General features: G+C 53.3%; 1 long non-coding RNA gene across 4 annotated transcripts in view; it reads right to left on the bottom strand.

The window, feature by feature from the left end:
• Nucleotides 1-21,734, bottom strand: part of LOC118712890 — an 80,514-nt gene extending 58,780 nt beyond the window's left edge. Inside the window, exon 1 of one of the 4 annotated variants that reach the window (XR_004986151.2) lies at nucleotides 19,914-20,055. This is a non-coding gene — a long non-coding RNA (uncharacterized LOC118712890). Of the gene's footprint in view, nucleotides 1-19,913; nucleotides 20,216-21,650 lie in introns of those variants that run through there. The other 3 variants (XR_006740822.1, XR_006740821.1, XR_006740820.1) reach the window with 3 other exon arrangements.
• Between the last annotated feature and the right edge of the window lie 655 nt (nucleotides 21,735-22,389).

The following is a 22,389-nucleotide window of genomic DNA, read 5'->3' on the forward strand; positions in this document are numbered from 1 at the left end:
GGAACGCCTCCCATTAGGTGGTCAGAAGCAGATTCTGCTGCATGCTTGAGTAGGTCTGCCCAGAGGCGAGGCCAGAAGGCCTGAAATTTAGACTTTAAAGTCTTCTCAAGATAATTACATACTCATTGTATTATACATGCATGTGCTAAAAGTGTCCAATAGGCACATTTAAAATATCTCCGTTTCTCCTCAGAGGGAAGGCAGGGGAGGGTGGGGGTAAGGGAGAGAGGTCAACCAAAGGACTTGTATGCATGCATATAAGCACAGCCAATGGACACAGAAACTGCACCCACCCAAGGATAGAAACTAGGGGGTAAGGGCATGAACTGAGGTGGGAGGGTGTAGGGGGGTTGGTGGGAGCAATGGGGGGAGAGATAAGGACACATATGTAATACCTTAATCAAAAAGAAAAGAAAAATACCTCTGTTTCTCAAATCCTATTTTAGTAGTTGTTCATTTCTTTAAAAATATTGGGCCTGGACACTTGAGTGGCCACATGGCTAACAGACTTCCCAGAGCTCTGGTTCCCGGCAAAGGAAGCAAATACCTGCTACTCCACCCCAAGTCCAAAAGAGGGGGAAACCCAGGAGAGATTTGGGCTAAAACAAGGGTTCTCTGCTGTTCTTTATGCATGTCCTCCCCTTCGGCTCGCATTTGCAGGAGAGGTCAGTTACCAAGGCCCTGGGGGAATTTCTCAAGCCTCCGCTTCCGAAACTCAGATCCATGATTGCCAAGTCACGGTGTTTTAAAATAAAGGCAGAAAGTAAACACCCATCCATGGAGTCCTGGGTAATTTTATACACCTTGCCCAATTTACGTCTTACCATACACAGCTCCTTTAGTTATTATTATTACCCCCAATTTATAGGATGCAGACTCAGAGAGGAAATGGCCGGGAGGGAAACTAGAATAGGTCCCAGCCCTCTTGACCTTAAACCCCCCTGGGTACCAGTAAGCACAGAGAGCTACCGAAGAGGGCATTCTTTCACTTTCAGAATACAATCGACTCTAAGTAAATGTAAACGACCCTTTCTGAGGAACCTAAAAGTCTCAGGTCTGTGATGTCCCTTAAGAGTCCCCATGTGGCCCGGCCAGCGTGGCTCAGTGGTTGAGTATCAACCTGTGAACCAGGAGGTCACGGTTTGATTCCCGGTCAGGGCACATGCCTAGGTTGTGGGCTTGATCTCCAGTGTGGGGTGTGCGGGAGGCAGCTAATCGATGATTCTCTCTCATCATTGATGTTTCTATCTCTCCCTCTCCCTTCTTCTATGAAATCAATAAAAATATATATTTTTTTAAAAGGAGTCCCCATGTGGAAAATGGGGGCGACGGTGGCTTGCTGGGCCTGCAGGGTGAGGCAATGCCTGTGCAAAGCCCCTCAAACTGATTCGCCAGCAAATATAAAGGACCATGAGCAGCAGCATTACTGCCAGGACTCCCTAAGGAGCTGAGGGGAAAGAAACTGCAGAGAAGGACAAAGCCAACACCCACCCCAAAGCCTGTGTTCATGGGGCAAGCCCTAGCCGATGTGGCTCAGTGGACAGAGCATCGGCATGCAGACTGAAGAGTCCCAGGTTCGATTCTGGTCAAGGGTGTGTGCCTTGGTTGTGGGCACATCCCACAGTAGGGGGTGTGCAGGAGGCAGCTGATTGGTTTCTCTCTCATCAATGTTTCTAACTCTATCCCTCTCCCTTCCTCTCTGTAAAAATCAATAAAATATATTTTTTTAAAAATAAGGCAAGCAGAGTACTGAAGAACATTCGGGTAGACAAACAGTTCATAGGGAGGACGTCGTTAAAACACTTCCTTCACCACCTACACCAGCTCCTGGGTCTCGCCACCTCACTGCACCCACCCATGGATGGAGGCGAGAACACCTAGAGAATAGGAAAATGCAACAAAGAGGGAAAACTGGGAATTTTGTGGTCCAGTGATCCCAGAGTGAGAGCCTAAAGCACAACTCCAGCGCCACCCGGAAGCCCCTGTGAGTTGGGGACCTGCGTCCCCAACACCCACAGCTGCCTCCTCTGAGAGGAAGGTCCCACCTCTCCTCAGGCCCAGGAGCTGCAATCCTGCTCCCCATTTCCAGCCAGGGCGTCTTCCAACCCTAAAGCCCCCTAAGGACCCGCAGGATGGAGACCAAAGGCAGAGTCTGGCCAAAAGGACCAGTGTTCACATCTCTGGCTCTGCTACTTGCACACTCAGCGCTGGTGGGCATGTTACAGAACCTCTCGACTCTGTTTCTTCATCTGAAACGCAGACAATTAATCCCATTTCCAAGGCTGTGAGGACTAAATGATAAAATGTACATACAAGGATCAACACAGTAAATCAGCCACCACCAACTATCCTATACAATAATCCTATAAATGAAAGGGTAACATGCTAATTGACCCTAAAGGCAGAACTACCAGTACGACCACTCGACCAGTCACTATGAGGCGCACTGACCACCTCTTGATCCCTTTTCCCAGCCGGCAGGCTCCAATGGCCTAATGGCGAAGGGGGAGCCAGGGGTGGGTGGCCGAGGATGTGGGCGGCGCCAGGCCACGGGCCCCGCCCCACCGGTCGCCCCACACACAAAGGGTGACTCGTGGTGGGGGCGGGGCCAGCTATGGGCAGCTGGGGAAAATGGCCCTGACCACAGGCCAGGCCTAGGGACCGTACTTGTGCACGAATTTCATGCACTGGGCCTCTAGTCCTAAATAAGCAGTAGCCAACCTCCTCTGAGTACAAATCCACTTGATTCCTTAAAAGAAAAATGTTTCATGAAGTTAGTGAGGGTCAAGAATTCTCAGGAAACTCAAGGAAGCAGTGGAGGAACTACACTCCCCTGCCTGTTGGGGGATTCTGAGAGCTAGCTCTCCACTTCTCACTCTCCTACAGGGAAAAGGGGTGTCTGGTTACCTCCACTCCCTCACACTTTATAAATACACCCAGGACCAGTCAGAGAGCCTTGCCACCAACCTCTGGGCAAACAAGTCCTATAGGATCCGGAAATTTAATGTCCATGCAGCCCGGCACACTCGGTTCAAAATAGATATCCGTGACCTACTTAGCCTTCGAGTGCTGTCCTCAAAGCCAGCGGCAAGTGGGCGGTGAGGCAGGGCGGCTGCAGCAGGGCCCTGCCCAGGACCCCTGGCCTTCCTGTCAGATGAAACGTGCACTGAAACGGTGATGACTCAAAATGATCTCAGGGATAGCTAGACAGAAACCTCAGCTTTAAAAGAGCTGATTCAAACGTTTTGTTTTTTGTTTTTTGTTTTTTACAATAAGTCACAGAAGCCACACTTACTGTTCACTACCTCTGACCAGCCCCAACGAAGCATTTTCACTCACTCAGACTGAAGGCTTTACAGTCTCAGGACAGTCCCTTTTCAAGCTCTCTAACCTCACTCCTATCACTGTTTCCTGAGTCTATGCATCTTCCCCAAGGAACAGTGGGTCCCTGAGAGCCGAGACCCTGTCTTCTGGATCTCACTATTCCACAGTGTCTTGGTGCAATGAGAGTCAAACACTAGGCTGACGGTGAGAAGGTGCGCTCCTGCCCTCACCAGCAAGTCCTCCAAACCCCAGTCCACTCGCCTGCTTGGCTACTCAACATTGGAGACGAGGAAGAGACAGACTGGAGTTTGCTAGAAAGACAAGGAAGAGGGTCAGGACCAGGGGAATAGATGGCATACTTTCATCTACCACGTGGCTACAAAGTCATCCCCACATTACAATTCATTTCACCACGGAGATACGAGTCTCCAGGAGCTTGAATCCGAGGACCCTGGCCGGTCCACGTTGGAGTACATCCCAGAGCATTCCAACAGGTAGACGAGGGAACACCGTGCTTTACCAACTAAGCCATGGCGGAGGAAGTGAGCTGGTGGGAAAGGCAAAACAAAGCAAACCTGCTGCTCCTCACTTCCAAATCCATCCCCCTCTAGTCTCTGAGGAGGCAGTGAAATTAAATTCTTTACAGTATTTTTTCCCCATGCACAGACATTTCTTAAATTGGGAATGCAATGTACATACAATTTTATAGTAATGATCCACCCTTTTCTGCCTTGCCGGTAATTGCAAAAACAATTCTCACAACAACATCCAGAAATAAAGCGACTCTGTTCAAGGCGAGAATAAAAAGTTGCATGAAACTCTTAAGTGGAACAAGGAGCTCCCGTTGAACAACTGTGGAGTCACCTGCTCCAGAGGCAGGATGGAGATTTAGGCCAAATCCCCGCCACCTGCTCCTCCTTTCCCCATCAATGTTGGTCCAGAAGGCAGGCGTTCGGGGGGGGGGGGGGGGGGGGGGGGGGTGGTGGTGGTGGTGGTGGTGGTGGTGGTGGTGGTGGTGGTGGTGTGTGTGTGTGTGTCTGGCCAAGCAGGACAAAGGCCGAGGGGGAACTCTGTGGCAGCTCTGCATGTGACAAGCTCCACAGGACAGGGCTCACGTTCCCACGGCCCTCAGGAGCGTCCAGGGGATTGGGTGCAGGGTGGACAGGGATCATCTCATCTGACCCCCAGTTAAAGATGAAATGATCACTGAGGCCCAGGGAGGCCGATGACTTCCCCAAGGTCACGGCGATGTGACCCGTCCTCATACGGGGCCAGAGGTCGGAGCTCTCGGGGCGCTAACTCCCAGCATCCTGCCTGCTGGGCACCAGGGGCCCACATCCGGTAGGTCCATCAACAAGGACTTCTTTATTTTTTATTTTATTTTTTTATAAATATATTTTATTGATATTTTACAGAGAGGAAGAGAGAGGGAGAGTTAGAAACATCGATGAGAGAAAATCATCAATCAGCTGCCTCTTGCACACTCCCTACCAGGGATGTGGCTGCAACCTTGACCAGAATCGAACCCGGGACCTCTCAGTCCACAGGCCGACGCTCTATCCACTGAGCCAAACCAGTTTCGGCAAGGACTTCTTTATTAAGCACCTGGCTGTGCATGCACAGACACAAAGGCCACCTGACAGGGGAATGGAGGTGTTTTATGGGAACACCTGGCTCCCACTCTTGGGCGAGGCCTCTGACAAAACCAGACTCCACAGACCCTGGGGGTCCTCCCTGCACGGAAACGTATCACCTGGCAGAGAAGGCGGCACCGTTCAAAGGCAGCTCCTGGGGAAGCGCTCGGATGGGGGGGGGGGGGAAGCACACCGAGAAATAACTCTGGAGAAGGAATTACAATCTCACAAATCACTTTGTTAATGTTCATTTTCTAGCTAGAAACAGTCTTCACAAACTTCATTTCCAATGGCTGTGTGCTTTGTTTGGGGGGAGGAGCGGGGGAATGGAGGGGCGGATAAGTGAGTAGCTCTGGAAGGCAATTCCTGAAATCCCTCCGAAGAGCAGCTGCTCCCGGCTCCGGCTCCTGGCTGGGGAAGTCTATTTCCATCTCCGCTTACACATAATTACGCTCTAAAGCGGTGCCCCCGGAGGGGTGCCAGTGCCAGCCAGCGGCCTCCCCCATCGCCTCCCTCAGCGGGAGCTCCTGGCGCTGCCCTAGCCCTGGGGCAGCAGGGAGAGGGCCTGGAGGCAGCCCACCCACGGCCCCCGTCTCAGTGCTCTAATCTCAAACACGTCAGGCCCTTTCCCTTGGAGGCCGGAAGAGGAAATTAAATGTCAGCCGGATAAGGAGATTTCCCTTCAGCTCTGACTCCAAGGAATCTGAAATTTACAGTTCCCACGGCAGCCGAGCGCAAACCGAGCCGGCACAGGCCTCCGGCTGTCAGGCCAGGCGGCTGAGGGCGGGCCACCGCCTGGCGTTCCTTCTTCCCAGTGAATGATACTCGGCCCACAGGCCTGAGTGTTTTTGGCAAAAGGGAACAATGCTGGGCAAAACGTTGCAGGTCGGTTACAAAGCGGGCAGGAGAGAGGGGGCGCCGGGCCATGCACAGGGACCCACAACACAACCGCTCCCTCGGTCTCCCGGGAGGTCCTGTTGGATGTCCCTCCTTGCCCTGTATTTTCAAGGCCAAGTGCGGCTGCTGCCCCTGGAAGTGGACTCCGCTCTTTCCACGGCACAGTGACTGTATCCTCAGCAGGACCTGGAGAGCTGAACTCGTCAACTCACACCCTGACCAGGTTTCCTCAATCTGGTGGGTGATAAACGCCACACCCACAGGCACCCTGTCCACCAGGCAGGCCCAGGACTAGAGGAGAACACACGGCTGGCAGCGGGGCTGCGGCTCACGCTGGGTGTCCTGGCAGTGCCAGCTACCCCAAACCTGCCCGTCTACTATCCCTTCTTCATGCTTGTGGTTCACGTGTGGGGAGGTGGGTGGCTGGGTGGAAAGGCATCTAGATTCTAGGGGAGAGGACAGAAAAGGGTAGTGGATTTAGGGTCAACTGTAAAAATGGAACTGCCATTTGACCCAGGGATCCCACTTCTAGGAATATATCCCAAGAAGTCAGAAACACCAAATTAGAAAGGATATATGCACCCCCATGTTCACTTACAATAGCTAAAATTAGGAAACAGCCTAAGTGCCCATCGGCAGATGAGTGGATTAGAAAACTATGGTACATCTACACAATGGAATACTACACTGCTGTAAAAGGACTTCTTACCATTTGCAACAGCATGGATAGAACTGGAGAGCATTATGCTAAGTGAAATAAGCCAGTCAATGAAAGAAAAATATCACATTATCTCACTCACTTATAGATTATAAAGAACATTCTAAACTGATGAACAAAAACATATACAGAGGTAGAGCAGCATCGAACAGACTGTCAAACTACAGCGGGAAAGCTGGGGAGGGTTGGGGGGGGTGGGGGAGAGTGGGAAGTGTAAGAGATCAACGAAGGACTTGAATGCATGCATATAACCATAACCAATGGATGCAAGATACTGGGGTTAGGAGAGGCTGGGGGAAGGTCAATGGGGGAAAAAAGGAGACATATGTACAACTCTTCGTAATACTTTAAGCAAAAGAATAAGATTAAGTTAAAAAAAAAAGTCAACTGAGCACTAACCTTTAAGAAAAACAGCAACCCTGGCCGATGTGTTTCAGTGGTTAGAGCTTTGGCCTAAGGACTGAAGGGTCAGGGGTTTGATTCCTGGCTAAGGGCATGTACACATATAATACCTTGGTCGCAGGCGTGATCCCTGACCCTATTCAGGATGCGAGTGGGAGGTAACCAATCAATGTGTCTCTCTCACATGGATGTTTCTCTCTGTCTCTCCCCCCCCCCATCCCCACTTCCATTCTAAAAAGCAATGGGGGGAAAAAATATCCTCAGGTGAGGAGTAACAACAAACTGCAGAGAAACAGTGGTTACAAAATATCTACGGGGCAAGCACAGTGCCAGAATGGCCATCTGAACGGAAAAAAATGCTAAAGGAGCCGGTCCTACTTCCATTCATGCTCACAGCTCCCACCAACGTCCTCTCAAAGACTGGCAAGGACCTTCTTGACCCATGACCCCCTCACATAACTCTAGAACCTCATATCTCACACTACACACACACACACACACACACACACACACACACACACACACACTTCAACCACGCTGTCCCTACACCATCCCAGCATGTGCCCACCTCAAGGCCTCTGCCTACCATGCTCTCCCTCCACAGGCAGCTTTGTCCCCACTCCCCTCCTCCAGATGGAAGCTCCAACACTGAGCAAGGCCTGCCCTGACCACCTCCCAGTGCCTCCCACCTCACCTCTGCCCCGGCGCCACCCCGGCTTTTCGTCCCCACCTCACATCCGGTGCTGGATTGAACAGTGTCCCCGGAAAGCCATGCCCTCCTGCCGCCGTGGGATGCGACCTCCTTTGGGCACAGGGCCTTTGCAGACATGACTAGTTAAGGTGAGGACACAATGGAATAGAGCGGCCCCTGACCCAAGAACAGGGGGTCCTTAAAAGACAATCAGAGAGAGAGAGAGACCCAGGGAGAAGGCCATGCGATGACCGAGGCGGAGAGCAGCGCTCGGCCCCCACAAGCTGAGAACAGCAAGGGCTGCCGCAGCACCCGAAGCCAGGAGGGGGGCCTGGGAGATGCTCCCTCAGAGCCTCCAGACCGGGAGGGAAAGAAAGAACCTCTGTGGTTTAAGCCATCTGGTGAGCGGCCCTTTGTCACGGGAGCCCTCGGAAATGAACACACACACCGTGACTTTCGCTTACTGTCCGTCGCCCCTCCCTAGAAAACAAACCCTAGAGGACACGGATCTGACCTTCTTCTGTGCAGTACCACGTGACCAACACAGCAGTATCGGACACGTCTAGGCGCTAAGTAAATGATAAATGAAGTACTGAGTGAGTGAGGATAAGATGAGGCGGGAGGCAGGGTGCTATACCCATTCTACAAAGGGCAAAACTGAGAGGCAGAGAGCCTAACTCCGCTCAGAGACAGAAGAGCCAGGACCAGAACTGAAATGGGACTTTGGGTGTTTGTTCGATAAATAACACTGAGCTCCTCCAGGTACTACGTGCTCCTCAGGGCAGCACCACTCAGTGTTCACTTAGCATTTGTGGGTGGGAAACAGGGAGGACAGGTGCCAGCTCAGCCCTCCCTCGACGAGGCCGAGACCTGAACAAGTATCGCACCTCTGGGCCTCGGGGTCTGCAACTGCAAGGTGAGTCCACCTGCTCTCTGGGAAGTTCAGTGGGTGCTGCTTCTGAGAAGCCTCAGACCTGGGGGCCAAGACGGGCCTCTGTCCACTGACTTACCCTTAGGGCAGTGCCCTGGGCACTCACCACACACGACTTGGAAAGCTCTCGTACCACAGGCCACCGTTCTCTCACGGGCACAGTGAATTCTCACACACGTCATCTGGACTCATGTCACAGTCCTCTGCAAGCCTTGCCGTGTGCCCAAGCCCCACCTGCATCCTTGCTGCATGGCTCTGCTCCTCCCAGGACCGCGGACAAAAAGCTCCCCCACCAGGCTCAGCCTCCAACAGCAAGGTATCCTTGCTCCCATCTGAACCTCACAGCCTGCCCAGCTTCGGCCGTGTTGGGTACAGCCTTCCCCACACTCAATCTGCGGTTCTCAGACCTCCCGTGTAGGTAAACCATCAGCAAACAAGTAAGGGACTTCAAATGAACTTGCTGTCATACACAAACATGCATGCACATGAATACATGCACAGACATTACTCACTGAGGGGCATAAGAGACTAGTATAGTCTCAACCCAGGGTCGGCTCTGCTAGTAACACCACCCAGGCAGCTCTGCTACCAACACCCACCCAGACAGCACTGCTAATAACACCCACCCAGGCAGCACTGCTAGCAACACCCACCCAGGCAGCACTGCTACCAACACCCACCCAGACAGGCAGCACTGCTACCAACACCCACCCAGGCAGCACTGCTACCAACACCCACCCAGACAGGCAGCACTGCTACCAACACCCACCCAGACAGGCAGCACTGCTACCAACACCCACCCAGGCAGCTCTGCTACCAACACCCACCCAGACAGGCAGCAATGGCTACCAATACCCACCCAGGCAGCACTGCTAGCAACACCCACCCAGGCAGCACTGCTACCAACACCCACCCAGACAGGCAGCACTGCTACCAACACCCACCCAGACAGGCGGCACTGCTAGCAACACCCACCCAGGCAGCACTGCTACCAACACCCACCCAGACAGGCAGCACTGCTACCAACACCCACCCAGGCAGCACTGCTACCAACACCCACCCAGACAGCACTGCTACCAACACCCACCCAGACAGGCAGCACTGCTACCAACACCCACCCAGACAGCACTGCTACCAACACCCACCCACCCAGGCAGCACTGCTACCAACACCCACCCAGACAGGCAGCACTGCTACCAACACCCACCCAGACAGGCAGCACTGCTACCAACACCCACCCAGACAGGCAGCACTGCTACCAATACCCACCAGGCAGCACTGCTAGCAACACCCACCCAGACAGGCAGCACTGCTACCAACACCCACCCAGACAGGCAGCACTGCTACCAACACCCACCCAGACAGGCAGCACTGCTACCAACACCCACCCAGACAGGCAGCACTGCTACCAACACCCACCCAGGCAGCACTGCTACCAACACCCACCCGACAGGCAGCACTGCTACCAACACCCACCCAGACAGGCAGCACTGCTAGCAACACCCACCCAGGCAGCACTGCTACCAACACCCACCCAGACAGGCAGCACCGCTACCAACACCCACCCAGGCAGCACTGCTACCAACACCCACCCAGGCAGCACTGCTACCAACACCCACCAGGCAGCACTGCTAGCAACACCCACCCAGACAGGCAGCTCTGCTAGCAACACCCACCAGGCAGCACTGCTAGCAACACCCACCCAGACAGGCAGCACTGCTACCAACACCCACCCAGACAGGCAGCACTGCTAGCAACACCCACCCAGGCAGCACTGCTACCAACACCCATCCAGACAGGCAGCACCGTTACCAACACCCACCCAGGCAGCACTGCTACCAACACCCACCCAGGCAGCACTGCTACCAACACCCACCAGGCAGCACTGCTAGCAACACCCACCCAGACAGGCAGCTCTGCTAGCAACACCCACCAGGCAGCACTGCTACCAACACCCATCCAGACAGGCAGCTCTGCTAGCAACACCCACCAGGCAGCACTGCTAGCAACACCCACCCAGACAGGCAGCACCGCTACCAACACCCACCCAGACAGGCAGCACTGCTACCAACACCCACCCAGGCAGCTCTGCTACCAACAACCACCCAGGCAGCTCTGCTACCAACACCCACCCAGACAGCTCTGCTACCAACAACCACCCAGGCAGCACTGCTAGCAACACCCACCCAGACAGGCAGCACTGCTACCAACACCCACCCAGACAGGCAGCACTGCTAGCAACACCCACCCAGACAGCACTGCTACCAACACCCACCCAGGCAGCACTGCTACCAACACCCACCAGGCAGCACTGCTACCAACACCCACCCAGACAGGCAGCTCTGCTAGCAACACCCACCTAGGCAGCACTGCTACACCCACCAGGACCATCCACCCAGGCAGCTCTGCTAGGAACTAACCAGGTAGAAGGTACAAGCGTGAGCTCTGCAGCAGGGCAGGCCTGACTCTGAATGCCAGCCCTGCCTCGCCTGACTTGACTTTTCTGTACTTGTGACCTCATCCCACGGGTCTCAATGTGCTGCCTACACGTGCTTGCTTCCTCAGGGGAGAGGTCGGCAGAAATACCCCGGGCAGGTTACACCCCAATTAAAGTGCTCAATTCTAGAGTCTCTCCTAACCCACTGGGCAGCTCAGCCCTCAGGAGGCAGACCTTTGCAGAGCACCTAACACTAGTTTTTTCCCCACGTCTGGAAACAGGCAGCACGTGGCAGCTGGAGAAGAGAGAAAGAATCCCAACCCCCAGAGTGAGGAGACCCGGACCCCCATCTCCCTGTCTCCAGTCGGTAAGGGCCAGCCGGGGGCAGGGGCTGCACTTCACCTCAAAGGGCCTGGCTCAGCACTCCCCTACCCGCCAACCAAAGGGATAAGTTGTACTAGGGATCCGCACTCTTGATCTATGCATTTAGATCCCTGGGGTTTCACAGCAGGCGGACTACTGTGAGAAGACAACATCAGACCTGCCCTCCTCCTCTCCCAAGGCTCCCTGCCAAACCTTCCCCTTCACCCCTCTTCCTCCCACAGCCCCCACCCACCCAAGTCAGCTTCTTGTCTCCTGGCCTCCTGGCCTCCTGGCCTCCTTTCTTTAACAGTACTCGATTATGGACAGTTTTATATTTAGCAAATGTAATGTGCATTCATGCACTTAACATTTATGAAGGAAAAAGGAACATTTACAAATAAGAGCAGCCATCACTTATAATTACTGAGTCCTTCCTAAGTAATATGCTGAGTGTGTTACAAACCTCACCGTCCGAATCCTCACAGCAGCCCTGTGGGGTTGGAACTATTATTATTCCTGGCTTACAGATGAGGACTCGGAGGACCAGGGGATAAAAGAACGTTGCTTACATCCCACAGCCATAAGGTGCTCCGTGGGAGCTGAAGCCCCCTGGTCCTGACCCTGGAGCATCCTCTATCACTCTCTCCTCTGGGCCCCTTGAATGGCAGGTAAAGGACACTCGTCCGGTAGGCCAGGGCTTCCCTGAACCCCTTGGGCAGCTCAGTCTGCAGGGATGGCCAGAGGCAGGGGAGTAGGAGGGAGGAGGAACGACGAGGGAGGGGGGGACGCTATTCCTGAGGGCCCCCAGATACCTCTGTACCAGGTCAAACCCTTGGAACACCATGGCTTCTCCCCAAAGCACGCTGGCTAAGGGGCAGAGCAGCACAATATTCCAACAAGCCAGGGGACGGGCACTGATCACCACACCCCTACAGGAAAGGCCCACCGAGCACAGAACCTTGCTTCACCCCATTCATGGAGGCTATTCCAGAGGCAAGAGGGGCTGATTTTCCAGCAAGTGATCTTTCCGTGTTCTCCCAGCTCAGCCCCCAAGTCTCGAAGCCCTGCCTCAGCAGCACAGGACCGTCTCAATGTGCTGCCTACGCGTGCATGCTTCCTCAAGGGAGAGGTGGGCAGAAATACCCGGCAGGTTACACCCCAATTACAGTGCTGAATTCTCGTGCCCAGCCTGTGGGAGAAGCGAAGAGAATGGCAAGCCAGGAACGCTTGCTTCCAGAGCCGTGGGGGTCACCCTGGCAACAGGATGCTCACACCTTGGTCCTGGAGAGCTCAGCTCCGCACTCTCTGTGGTTACTATGGAAGCGCCCACCAGGATCCAGAGGCCAAATGACGAGTCTCATGGCCTCAATCATAATCAGTGAAATGCCTACTCACCTCAACCCATGTCCTTCCCCGAGACTGAATGGCAGCCCACAGCAAACGGGCCACCTCATACAGTCCTGGCCGTTTGAACCAGTACAGCCCTTGAGAGCACAGCATGGGTATTGCTATCGAACGGTTTAAACGTGTGAAACTTGGACACACCAGTTCCACTTCTGAGAAGCGCGTGCATGTGTGCGTAACAGTAGGTATGTGGGAAGATGTAACAGCAAAGCCAGAGAGTTAGCTCAGATGTCTCTTGAGGGGGGCTGCCTCATGAGTTGTGCTCTATCTATACTATAAAATATGTTTTAGACAAAAGAGAAATAAAAAGAGTTACATGCATGAAAAGATCTACAAGGCATATAATGGGAAAAGAGAAAATAACGAAATAATCTATGTGATGCGACCAGATGGATGCTTACAAACAAAACAAAACTACCTGTACATGTGTCTATCCAGGCTGACGGATAATTCAGGATATGCATCACACTGGTCACCTCTGAGAACCCAGCAGGGAGGCGGTGTGGAGGGAAGGGGAACTGGATGAAGGAGGACTTTACATTTTCTCCTATGCACGACTATGTACTCTTTGAGTAGGGGTGTTGGGTTTACATTCATGTATTATCTCTATCATTTTTTTTAAAGCAAATGAACTGGTTAAAAACCACCACCACCACCAAAGCAGGGTTCTTGTCCTGCTGTGAAATCATCACACCAATCTGAACAAGTGTGGTGCCCACTCCCAGGTCTTCCCAAGAGTGACTGACCAAGTTCGAGTCCCGTTTCGAAGCCACCGGTGAGAGGCAGGATTGGGATCACCAGGGAAGAAGAGAGAGGTGAGAGCAAGGTGAGAGCCTTTCACTTCTGGAAAGGCTCTGAGCAAGCTGCAAACCTGTCCTGCCCTGCACCTGCACAGCTCCAAACTCCCTGTCCTGGGACATGCTGCCTTTCACCCCACAGGACGGGGGAACACAAAGCAGGAACTGAGATGGCAAGAGATTTCTGGATTAAGGGAGAATGCTCTTTCCAACAGCAGAGTTGCTTCCAGCAAAGTCGAGGAAAAGACCTGGCCAAACGCCACCTCTTGGACAAAGGCGTGTGTGCCAGGCTCCTCAGACTGTGGGCACAGCCGAGACTGGCAGCCCCGAGGCCAAATCATGTGAGTCCCCTCCACTTGGGCACACAGCCCAGAGATCTCTTCACACTCGCTGCTGACATCCAAACTGATCAAATCAGATGGCTCTGCCAACAAAACAGCAACAATGTGGAAAAGGGAGACATAAATCGATGGTATCCTGGCGAAATATGTAACTATTCTTCCTGCTTGCCAGCAGAGGCACTTCTGTGGACGCAAATATTTAATTAGTATCTCTTTTGTTTCCCAGTAATAATTAAAACACACACACACACACACACACACACACACACACACACACACAGCTAACATGAAGCAAAAAGATAAAGAAAAACCAAGGGGCTTTGCTTAGGACCGTGGTGGGCAAGCTGCAGCTCATGAGCCACATGCGGCTCTTTGGCCCCCTGAGTGTGGCTCTTCCACAAAACACCACGGCCTGGGCGAGTGTATTTTGAAGAAGTGGCATTAGAAGAAGCTTGAGTTTAAAAAAGTTGGCTCTCAAAAGAAATTTCAATCGTTGTACTGCTGATAATTTGGCTCTGTTGACTAATGAGTTTGCCGACCACTGGCTTGGGCCATGATGTTTAAGAGGCAGGCGAGACAGCTGACATGGCCAGGCAAGAACGCTCCTCCCGGTAAAACAGGTACCCTGTTAGCACCAGCCAAACCCACTGGGCACTTTCACCATCTGCAGCTGGGGGGCTGCCAAGAGGTGCCTTTCTGACAAGGAAAAGAGGTCAAATCTTGGAGGGAAGGGGGTACCATCCAGCAAAGGTAGTGTAGCTGAGCCTTCTGCAGTGGCTCACCGCAGAGATGGCTTATGACTGCGATGCCAGGAAGCAGGCAATCCAATGAAGGTAACCCTGGGGATAAAGGTAACCTTCCTTTCAAAGAGCATGAAGCCCCCCAAAAAAGCCGGAACCTGACCAACTGCCCCAAGCGAAGCACGAACTCTCCGAAGGGTGTGCAAGTTATGCCTTTGGGAAAACAGAAGCCCATGCAAGTTCCTAACGAAGTCTGGCACTGACTCGAGTAGAGGGCATGAGACCAGCACATGACTGACAAGGCCACCATACATCCTGATGGGGACGCACGGGCATTAGCCACCAGGACTCATCATCTCCTCCCCTTGCTCTGAATCCGGTTCACCCAAGTACAGCCTGCCTCCCCACCGAGGCTGCACCCTTCAGGGGAGGGTGGTCCCACCTCCTCCTCAAAGCGCTGGTCACCTCTGAGAACTCTCCAGACACTCCTCCCTTCCCCAGCCAGGCCCCACGTGCTATGTGCCTACAGGTCAGGCCTGCCTAGAGGCAGTCAATGCTTGAGGAGCAGGCAAAACTGCAGATCACACCCCCTAGTGGACAGGCTGGGTCCACCCACACCTGGGAAGTTTTCTTCCTTGGGGGTGTTTTTCCTTCCATGCTAACGCTTTGTTTGAATGCTCAAACCAGCATTTCCTAACGGGGGTCTGAGGAACCTGAAAGGCAGAAATGGTTAAGGCCAGTGGGTGAGCAAAAAGTGGGGAAGGCGCACTCAGGTTTTACTCAGGCACCTGCTCCACCAGATACGGGAAAACAGAGGAGGCGACTTTGGTTTCTGCAGAGATTGCTTTCAGTCCACACTATTCGCATCTGCAATTCTGGGGGATGGGAGGGACACGAAGCGCTATCCATCCCAACGCATCCCCCTTTCTCCATCCCTGCTGTCTTTTTTATTATTATTATTTATTTTATTGATTTTTTACAAAGAGGAAGATAGTTAGAAACATCGATGAGAGAGAGTCACCGATCAGCTGCTCTTGCACACCCCCTACTGGGGATGTGCCCGCAACCAAGGTACATGCCCTTGACCGAATGGAACCCGGGACCTTTCAGTCTTCAGGCCGACGCTCTATCCACTGAGCCAAACCGGTCTCGGCTTTCCCCGCTATCTTAATGTCTTAAGTTCAAGTCCTCGTCATCTCTCATGCCAATTACTCTCATGGACTCATTTCTCCTCATTTCATAGTCTACACCGCTCACCAGCCAACTTTCTAAAATACAGATCAAACCCTCTCTCCCTTAGGGGAAACCCGCAGCCTACAGCATAGAGTGCAACCCTGGCAGCATGTGCCAGGCCACTGCCTGCACAGGTTTTGGAGTCACACAGACCTTAGCTGGCACTCGGACGAACCACTTGCTGGCCCTGCGGGCACACTGGCGTCTCTGTGCCCATTCCCCCCTCTGTGCCCTGGGGATGGCACGATCGTCGTCCTCCAGAGCTGCTGTGGGGATTAAACCCAAGTTGTAGAGAGCCCAGCTCTCCGAGGGCTCCACACTGCCTACCCCCGACCTGGCTCTGGCTCTGTGCTCCTCACCACCTGCATGGCTGCTTCACAGTGAATGAATGTGAATTACTCAAGAGAAAAGAAGGCACATTGAGATCTAAAAATTAGGGTCCTTCATAAACAATAAAATTAGGCCTTCAAAATGCGAAAGAAGCCAAAATTAACCCATTATCAAAACAATGCACGAGGAGAATGGGAAGGAGGGGGAGGCGGAGAGTGTCACTTTGGGAGGAAATGCTTTTAAAACATACAACCCTATGATGTTTTGTTTGGACTCCCTTTGTTCCAAAGATTTAGGAAGATTACATTTTTTTCCCCCAAACAGCTCACAAAGAACACATTTCTATTTTTTTTTTAAATCTATTTCTTAATTAATATCTTCGGAGGACTAAGAAGTATTCTTAAGGACTGACTGAATCTTAATAAAGGCTCAGAGATATTCTGGCACCAGTCACAAGCATCCTCTTGGATCTTAATTTCCTTTTCAGCATCCTACTTGCTGTGGAAAGTCATTCAGGATGCCACCACAAGTCACAGTCTGCCTGTAGCATGAGAACTCCAAGGCCCCACAAGAGAGACTTACCGTGCTAAGTGACGTGGCCCCATTTACTGAGCCAAACCTTACATCTATCAGATCTCTCCCACGCCAAGCTTTCCAGCTCTTGTGTCAGGTTCAACTCTGCCATCTCCTTCCCAGCCCTTATCTGCCCTGCCCTACCCCCATCCTTAACCCCACCCGCCCCTATAGCTCTCCCAATATCTCCCCTCCAGCTAGAAACCCCCCACATTCAGTATCTTTTCCCTGCCCATAAAACAAATTTAAAAAAAGGAGAGAAGGGCACAAAATGGGCAAAGGGAAACTAGCCACATCCATCTTCACCTTCAAAGGCCCTAAGCCAGAATGAAACGATGACGGAGGGGTGGCTTCTGATGTGGGTCAGTGCTCTCCTTTTTAGATGCTGGCAGGGCCTGCCAGTCACGCTGTGTGTGGGGGGGTGGGGGGTGGGGGGTGGATTGGAAGGTGAAGGTGGGAAGGATTATTCATAAGCACAAAAGTGTACTTTAAAAGCCTTTCTCCCTGGAGGACAATTCCACCTGGAAGACTTAATCAAGGCCATTATCCCGAGTGCCTGTGGGCAGAGAGCGCGCCACCCTTTACTGAGCGCCCACTGCCACTCACAGGTGCACCTCATTTACGGTAAGGCAGGCGATCCCCTGACTTTACACACGCAGACACCAGGCTCGGAGGGGGCAGGCGATGGGATCAGGATGTGTACCCAGGCCCACCAGACTCCAAGACCCTTGGACTCATAAGCCTCCAGTGTCCACACATGCTTATTATGTTAATACGGTCCTGGGTTGGCGGGCACTTCACAGTTTCCATGTTGTTCCCCATATACACTGCCTCGTAGAATATCACAACCCTGTAGGATAGCTAAGAATTCCTAGTTCGCTATTATAAAAGGCTGTTTAGTTTCAAAGATCAACAGTAACTTGTGTGAGCCAGCTGTAAGAGCTATGCCCTTTGAACTTTTTTTTTTTCTCACACACTGTCTGGTAAATGGTAGGGGCTCAAATGGTAACTATTATTAGCATCATGACATTTATTAATTTAACAGCCCTTCGTTAAAGCAAATTTTAAACACACACACGTACTTGTGTGTGTATAACAGATATTTTAAAGATTCACCCTAATTAATCAAACCTTTACTTGTTGGATTGAATATAATTTTACCATGCCCTCAAATTCTGAGATAACCATTAACTGCAGCTTCCAAGACACTGGCGAAAAACAATGACCGAAAGTGATGTGGCCAAATCCAAAAAGGATTCTGAAAGCTACTAATGGAAGAAAACAGAAGGACAAGAGCATTCAGTCATAAAATACAAAAGTTCCTCCTCTTCTTCCAGCAACATGGCTTGATCATGAATGTGCTGTTTGCCTGGGCCATGTCATTTCAACTCTGTGATGACCCTGAGTATCCAAATCTGGATGGCCAGCAGGTGACCCGGAAGTTCTAGTGAGAGGCTGCCCAGAAGGTCTGAAAATAGGGATGAGGTGGGCAGTTATTACCTGGAGCTATTTTTAACGTCCTGCATGTAGTGCACTGTTTGCCCATTAATTACACTCACTAGAAGAACCCCGAGAAATTCAGAAAGGTTATGTGCAACAGGAATCAGCTCACCACTTTTTAAGCCAGAAAGAAAAAGATGACAGAAGCCGAGGGCCTGGGATCCCAGCATCAGACAGACAGAAGGAAATGTACAGTACTACGGCAATGAGATATCCTAGGGGTGTTCTTCAAGCAAGGCTGCACCAGCCGAGTCCAGCTGTGCATCCCCTCCAGGCTGGAAGGCCCAAACACACAAACACAAAAATTCAAATCCACAAGTGAAATGCACATTATTTATTTTCCAACAAACAGCGTTACAGTAAAGACAGCCTGCAAGAGAACGGTATTCACGCTCTTAAGTCTAGTAGCAATTGTTACTAGTTTTTGGTTTTGTCTTGCTTTTTTGCACTATTGCTTCTCATCTGTTTTAAGTCCATCCTAATCTCTTTAAAGGAATAGGTTGAAATTGATTGTGTGACTAACCTAGTCTCACAAGGACAAAGATCTGTTTCCTTAGAAGCCTACTCCTGCCACTATCAGATTGTACCTTTCTTTATACCCCATTTCATAGATAAGAAAACTGAGGTCCAGAGAGGGCTAGTGACTCATTCAAGGTCACATACCTGCTCCTATATGGAGGACTAGACTAGAGCTCCAAAGCCCCTCGGTGTGGGTCTCCAGCTCTATCACTGTTGCTAATGACCTGGCACACTTGTGTCTTTAATTTTTTCTGGGGAAAGAAAAAAATGAAGCCGGCATGAGTCATCTCCACTGTCGAGGGCCACCACATTGTGTTCTAATGAAGCAACCAGCATCTCCAGAGCCACTTATTTCTAAAATAACCAACCTCAGCAAAGGAGTAAAAGGCCATGTTTTATACCCGCTTCGGGATACTCGGCACCCTGTGAGCAGATGTGCTGCTCGGTTTGGGGGCCTGGCTGGCCCAAACCAGGGAATCAGACCTTGGCGGTACTGGAGAGGGAGTGAGGGGGCTGTGTGGGGGGAAAGGAGGAGGGGGAGAGTTAGCCAGCTTCCGGCTCCAGTTAGGATTTCATGGAGCCCACTCCTACTCACCTCGGAACCCCTAAACCACTCAGGGGTCCCTCCTCAACTTCCCCAGGACAAGAGCCCTGCATGTGGCAAGTGGGGAGGGGCGGCCCTCAACCCAAGCGGTGGAGGAAGCAACGCTCAGCTCCCTCCCCCACCTCTTATAGGAACTCCCCATCGGGGCGTCAGACGCCGGAGGAGTCCCCAACTCTCAGCCAGACCCTCTCTCCCGGTCAGTCCCCAAACAGGCAAGGAGGAGGCACTCCCCTCTCCCCTGCGCTCTGCCCCGCGGCCGGCTGCTTCGCCGACCACCAGGGCCCGCACCCGCGGCGCCTCCCCCTGTCTCCCCGCAGGGCCCCCGCCACCCACCCCTCCACTCTCCCGGAGACTCGGGGCGCACGCCACCGCTCCTCCCCGCCTCCAGCACCCGCGTCCCCGCCTCCCCAAACCCCGTGCACCCAGCCGCCCCGCCTCCGGCCCGGGACCCCCTTCCCCACCCCCCACCTCCCACCGCGTCCTCCCGACACCCCAGTCCGCCGCACCCGCACTTCCCGCCCGGCCCACGCGGGCTCGCCGAGAGCCCCAACTTTTTTCCGGCCGCGGCCCGGGCCCCGCAGCGGCGGCAGGGACCCCGCGCCCGGAGCCGGAGCCGCCGCCGGGAGGGCGCGCGTCCCCCCGGCCCCGGCCCGCCCGGCGCCCGGCGCGCACGAGTTGCGCTCGGGACCCGCTCGGCTCTCGGGCCTCCGCGGCCAGCCGGGCGGCGGGGCCGGCGCTGCGGGCGGGACCCGCGCTGTCCTGGCGCCCGCGCTCCCGCCCGGCGCCGGCTCCCTGCGCCCGCCCCGCCGCCCGGGCTCCGCTCACCTCCTCCCGCGCCGCCGCCGCCGCCGGGAAGACGTGGCAGTGGCCGCCGCCGCCTCGCCTCGCCTCTCCGCCCCGCGCCCGCGCTCCAGCCTCCGGAGCGCCGGGCCGCAGCGCCAGGCGCCCTCTGCCGCCGGGAAGCCGCATCTGCTCGCCCTAACCCTAACTCCGCCGCCCTCCCGGGGCCTCCGCCCCCGCCCCCGCCCCGCCGCCCTGGTCTTCCCTTCCCGGGCCAGCCCGGCGCCCGGCCCGGCCCCGGCTCCGGCTCTCCCTTCCCTGGAGAGGGTCCCCGCGCCCGGCCCCGGGCTCGCCACCTCCTCCGGGGAGCCCGCCCCGACCGCCGCGCTGCTCAGCGTCTCCTGCCCCTGCTCCCGCGCTGCCGGGGCAGGAGTCATCCCCGGGCCGATCGGTGCAGTTCCTGCTCCTCTGGATGCCTCGCCCGCCCACGGAACAGTAAAGCCGGGAGCACGTTGGCCTCTCGCGCTCACCCTTCTCTTTCCCGGGGCCAACGCAGCGCCCTGCCTGGAATACCGAGGTGCGCCATCAATACTTACGGAGGGAGCAACAGAGTGGATCGATGAGTGAGGTTTTTGCCTCTCTCCACACAAGTAGGCTCTTCAACCTCAAGCTAGCCTGACCTGGATTTGCTTTTTTGTACATTACACACACACACACACACACACACACACACACACACACACACACACACGTGCTCAGCTTTGCATGAATGAATGAGATTCACAATGCCCCACCTCAGACCAGCAGCAAAGCCTCAAGAGGCACACAGCTAAATGGTATCCAGGGCTTTCAGTCAAAAAGATGGGTTTTAGATCTACTACTTCAAAGCTGAAAATCTGCTGGGCACCGTACCTCATCTGTAAAGGAAGACTAACAAAACCTACTTAAGCCCTGGCTGGTGTTCTCAATGGGAGGGTACCCCCTCCTCCCCTCCCCTCCCCTCTCGGGTTGGGTTCCAGTCAAGGGAGAATAATACCTTGGTTGCAGGAGGCAACCAATGATGTGTCTCTCTCACATCAATGTTTCTCCCCCCATAGCGCTCTCTCTCTCTCTCTCTCTCTCTCTCTCTCTCTCTCTCTCTCTCTCTCTCTCCCCCCTCTCCTTTTCTCTCACTCCCTTCCAATCTTTCTTTAAAAAATAAAAATTAAAAAAAAGGAAAATGAGAGGATTAACAAGCAAATAAAATCTACTTCTTAGGGTTATTGGGAGGATTGAGATCATACATTGTATGTTATGTGCTTTACACACACACACACACACACACACACACACCATATAGTAACTAAATGGTAGCTCCTGTTAGCATATACACTGTACTGATCTAGCACACAATAAGAACTATAGGCAAATGTGTAAAAGAACGGCCACCTACCTTTTCACCTGAAGACAACTAAAATGCTCTGGGTTTGTGTGGTTTTGTCACCTGACCAAGAGGGCCAGCCCCCAGCAGGCCCTCTCAGTTCCTCCTCTCTCCACCCCCAGAAGGAAAAGGGTTTGGTTTTGGTTTTCCTGAGAGCTGTAGAACTGGCTCTGCTGCAGGTGGCCAATCTCTCAATGAACAGGTGCTTATTTTATGGCAAAGGCAGGGAAGGGGTTGGGGCCCCTGTAGGCTACTGCCTCTTACCGTTTCCTTCTTGCCTTTCTCTCCACACCTTGAGGCCACCTGTTCACTTCTGAGGGCCTCCTTCCTGCGCCACAGGGAAAAAGCAGCGGTGAAGTGGCGTCAGGGGGGACTTGGTCAGTAATATGCTAACAGGAGCTACCATTTAGTTACTATATGGTATGCATGTGTGTGTGTGTGTGTGTGTGTGTAACCACTTTACATACAATGTGTGTTCTCAATCCTCCCAACAGCCCTAAGAAGTAGATTTTATTTGCTTGTTAATCCTCCCATTTTCCATTGATTTTTTTTTTTTAATAGAGATTGGAAGGGAGAGAAGAAGGGAGGGAGAGAAAGGAAGAGGGAGGAGTGAGAGAAAGAAAGAGAGAGAGAGAGAGGTGGGGGGAGAAACATTGATGTGAGAGAGACGCATATTGGTTGCCTCCTTGGGCTTCTGGCATCTCAGGCCCCTCGGTTCCACGCCGGTGCATAACGTTTACCTGTGGCATTG

This window comes from Pipistrellus kuhlii, unplaced genomic scaffold (assembly GCF_014108245.1).
Source record: "Pipistrellus kuhlii isolate mPipKuh1 unplaced genomic scaffold, mPipKuh1.p scaffold_m20_p_9, whole genome shotgun sequence".
Classification (NCBI taxonomy): domain Eukaryota; kingdom Metazoa; phylum Chordata; class Mammalia; order Chiroptera; family Vespertilionidae; genus Pipistrellus; species Pipistrellus kuhlii.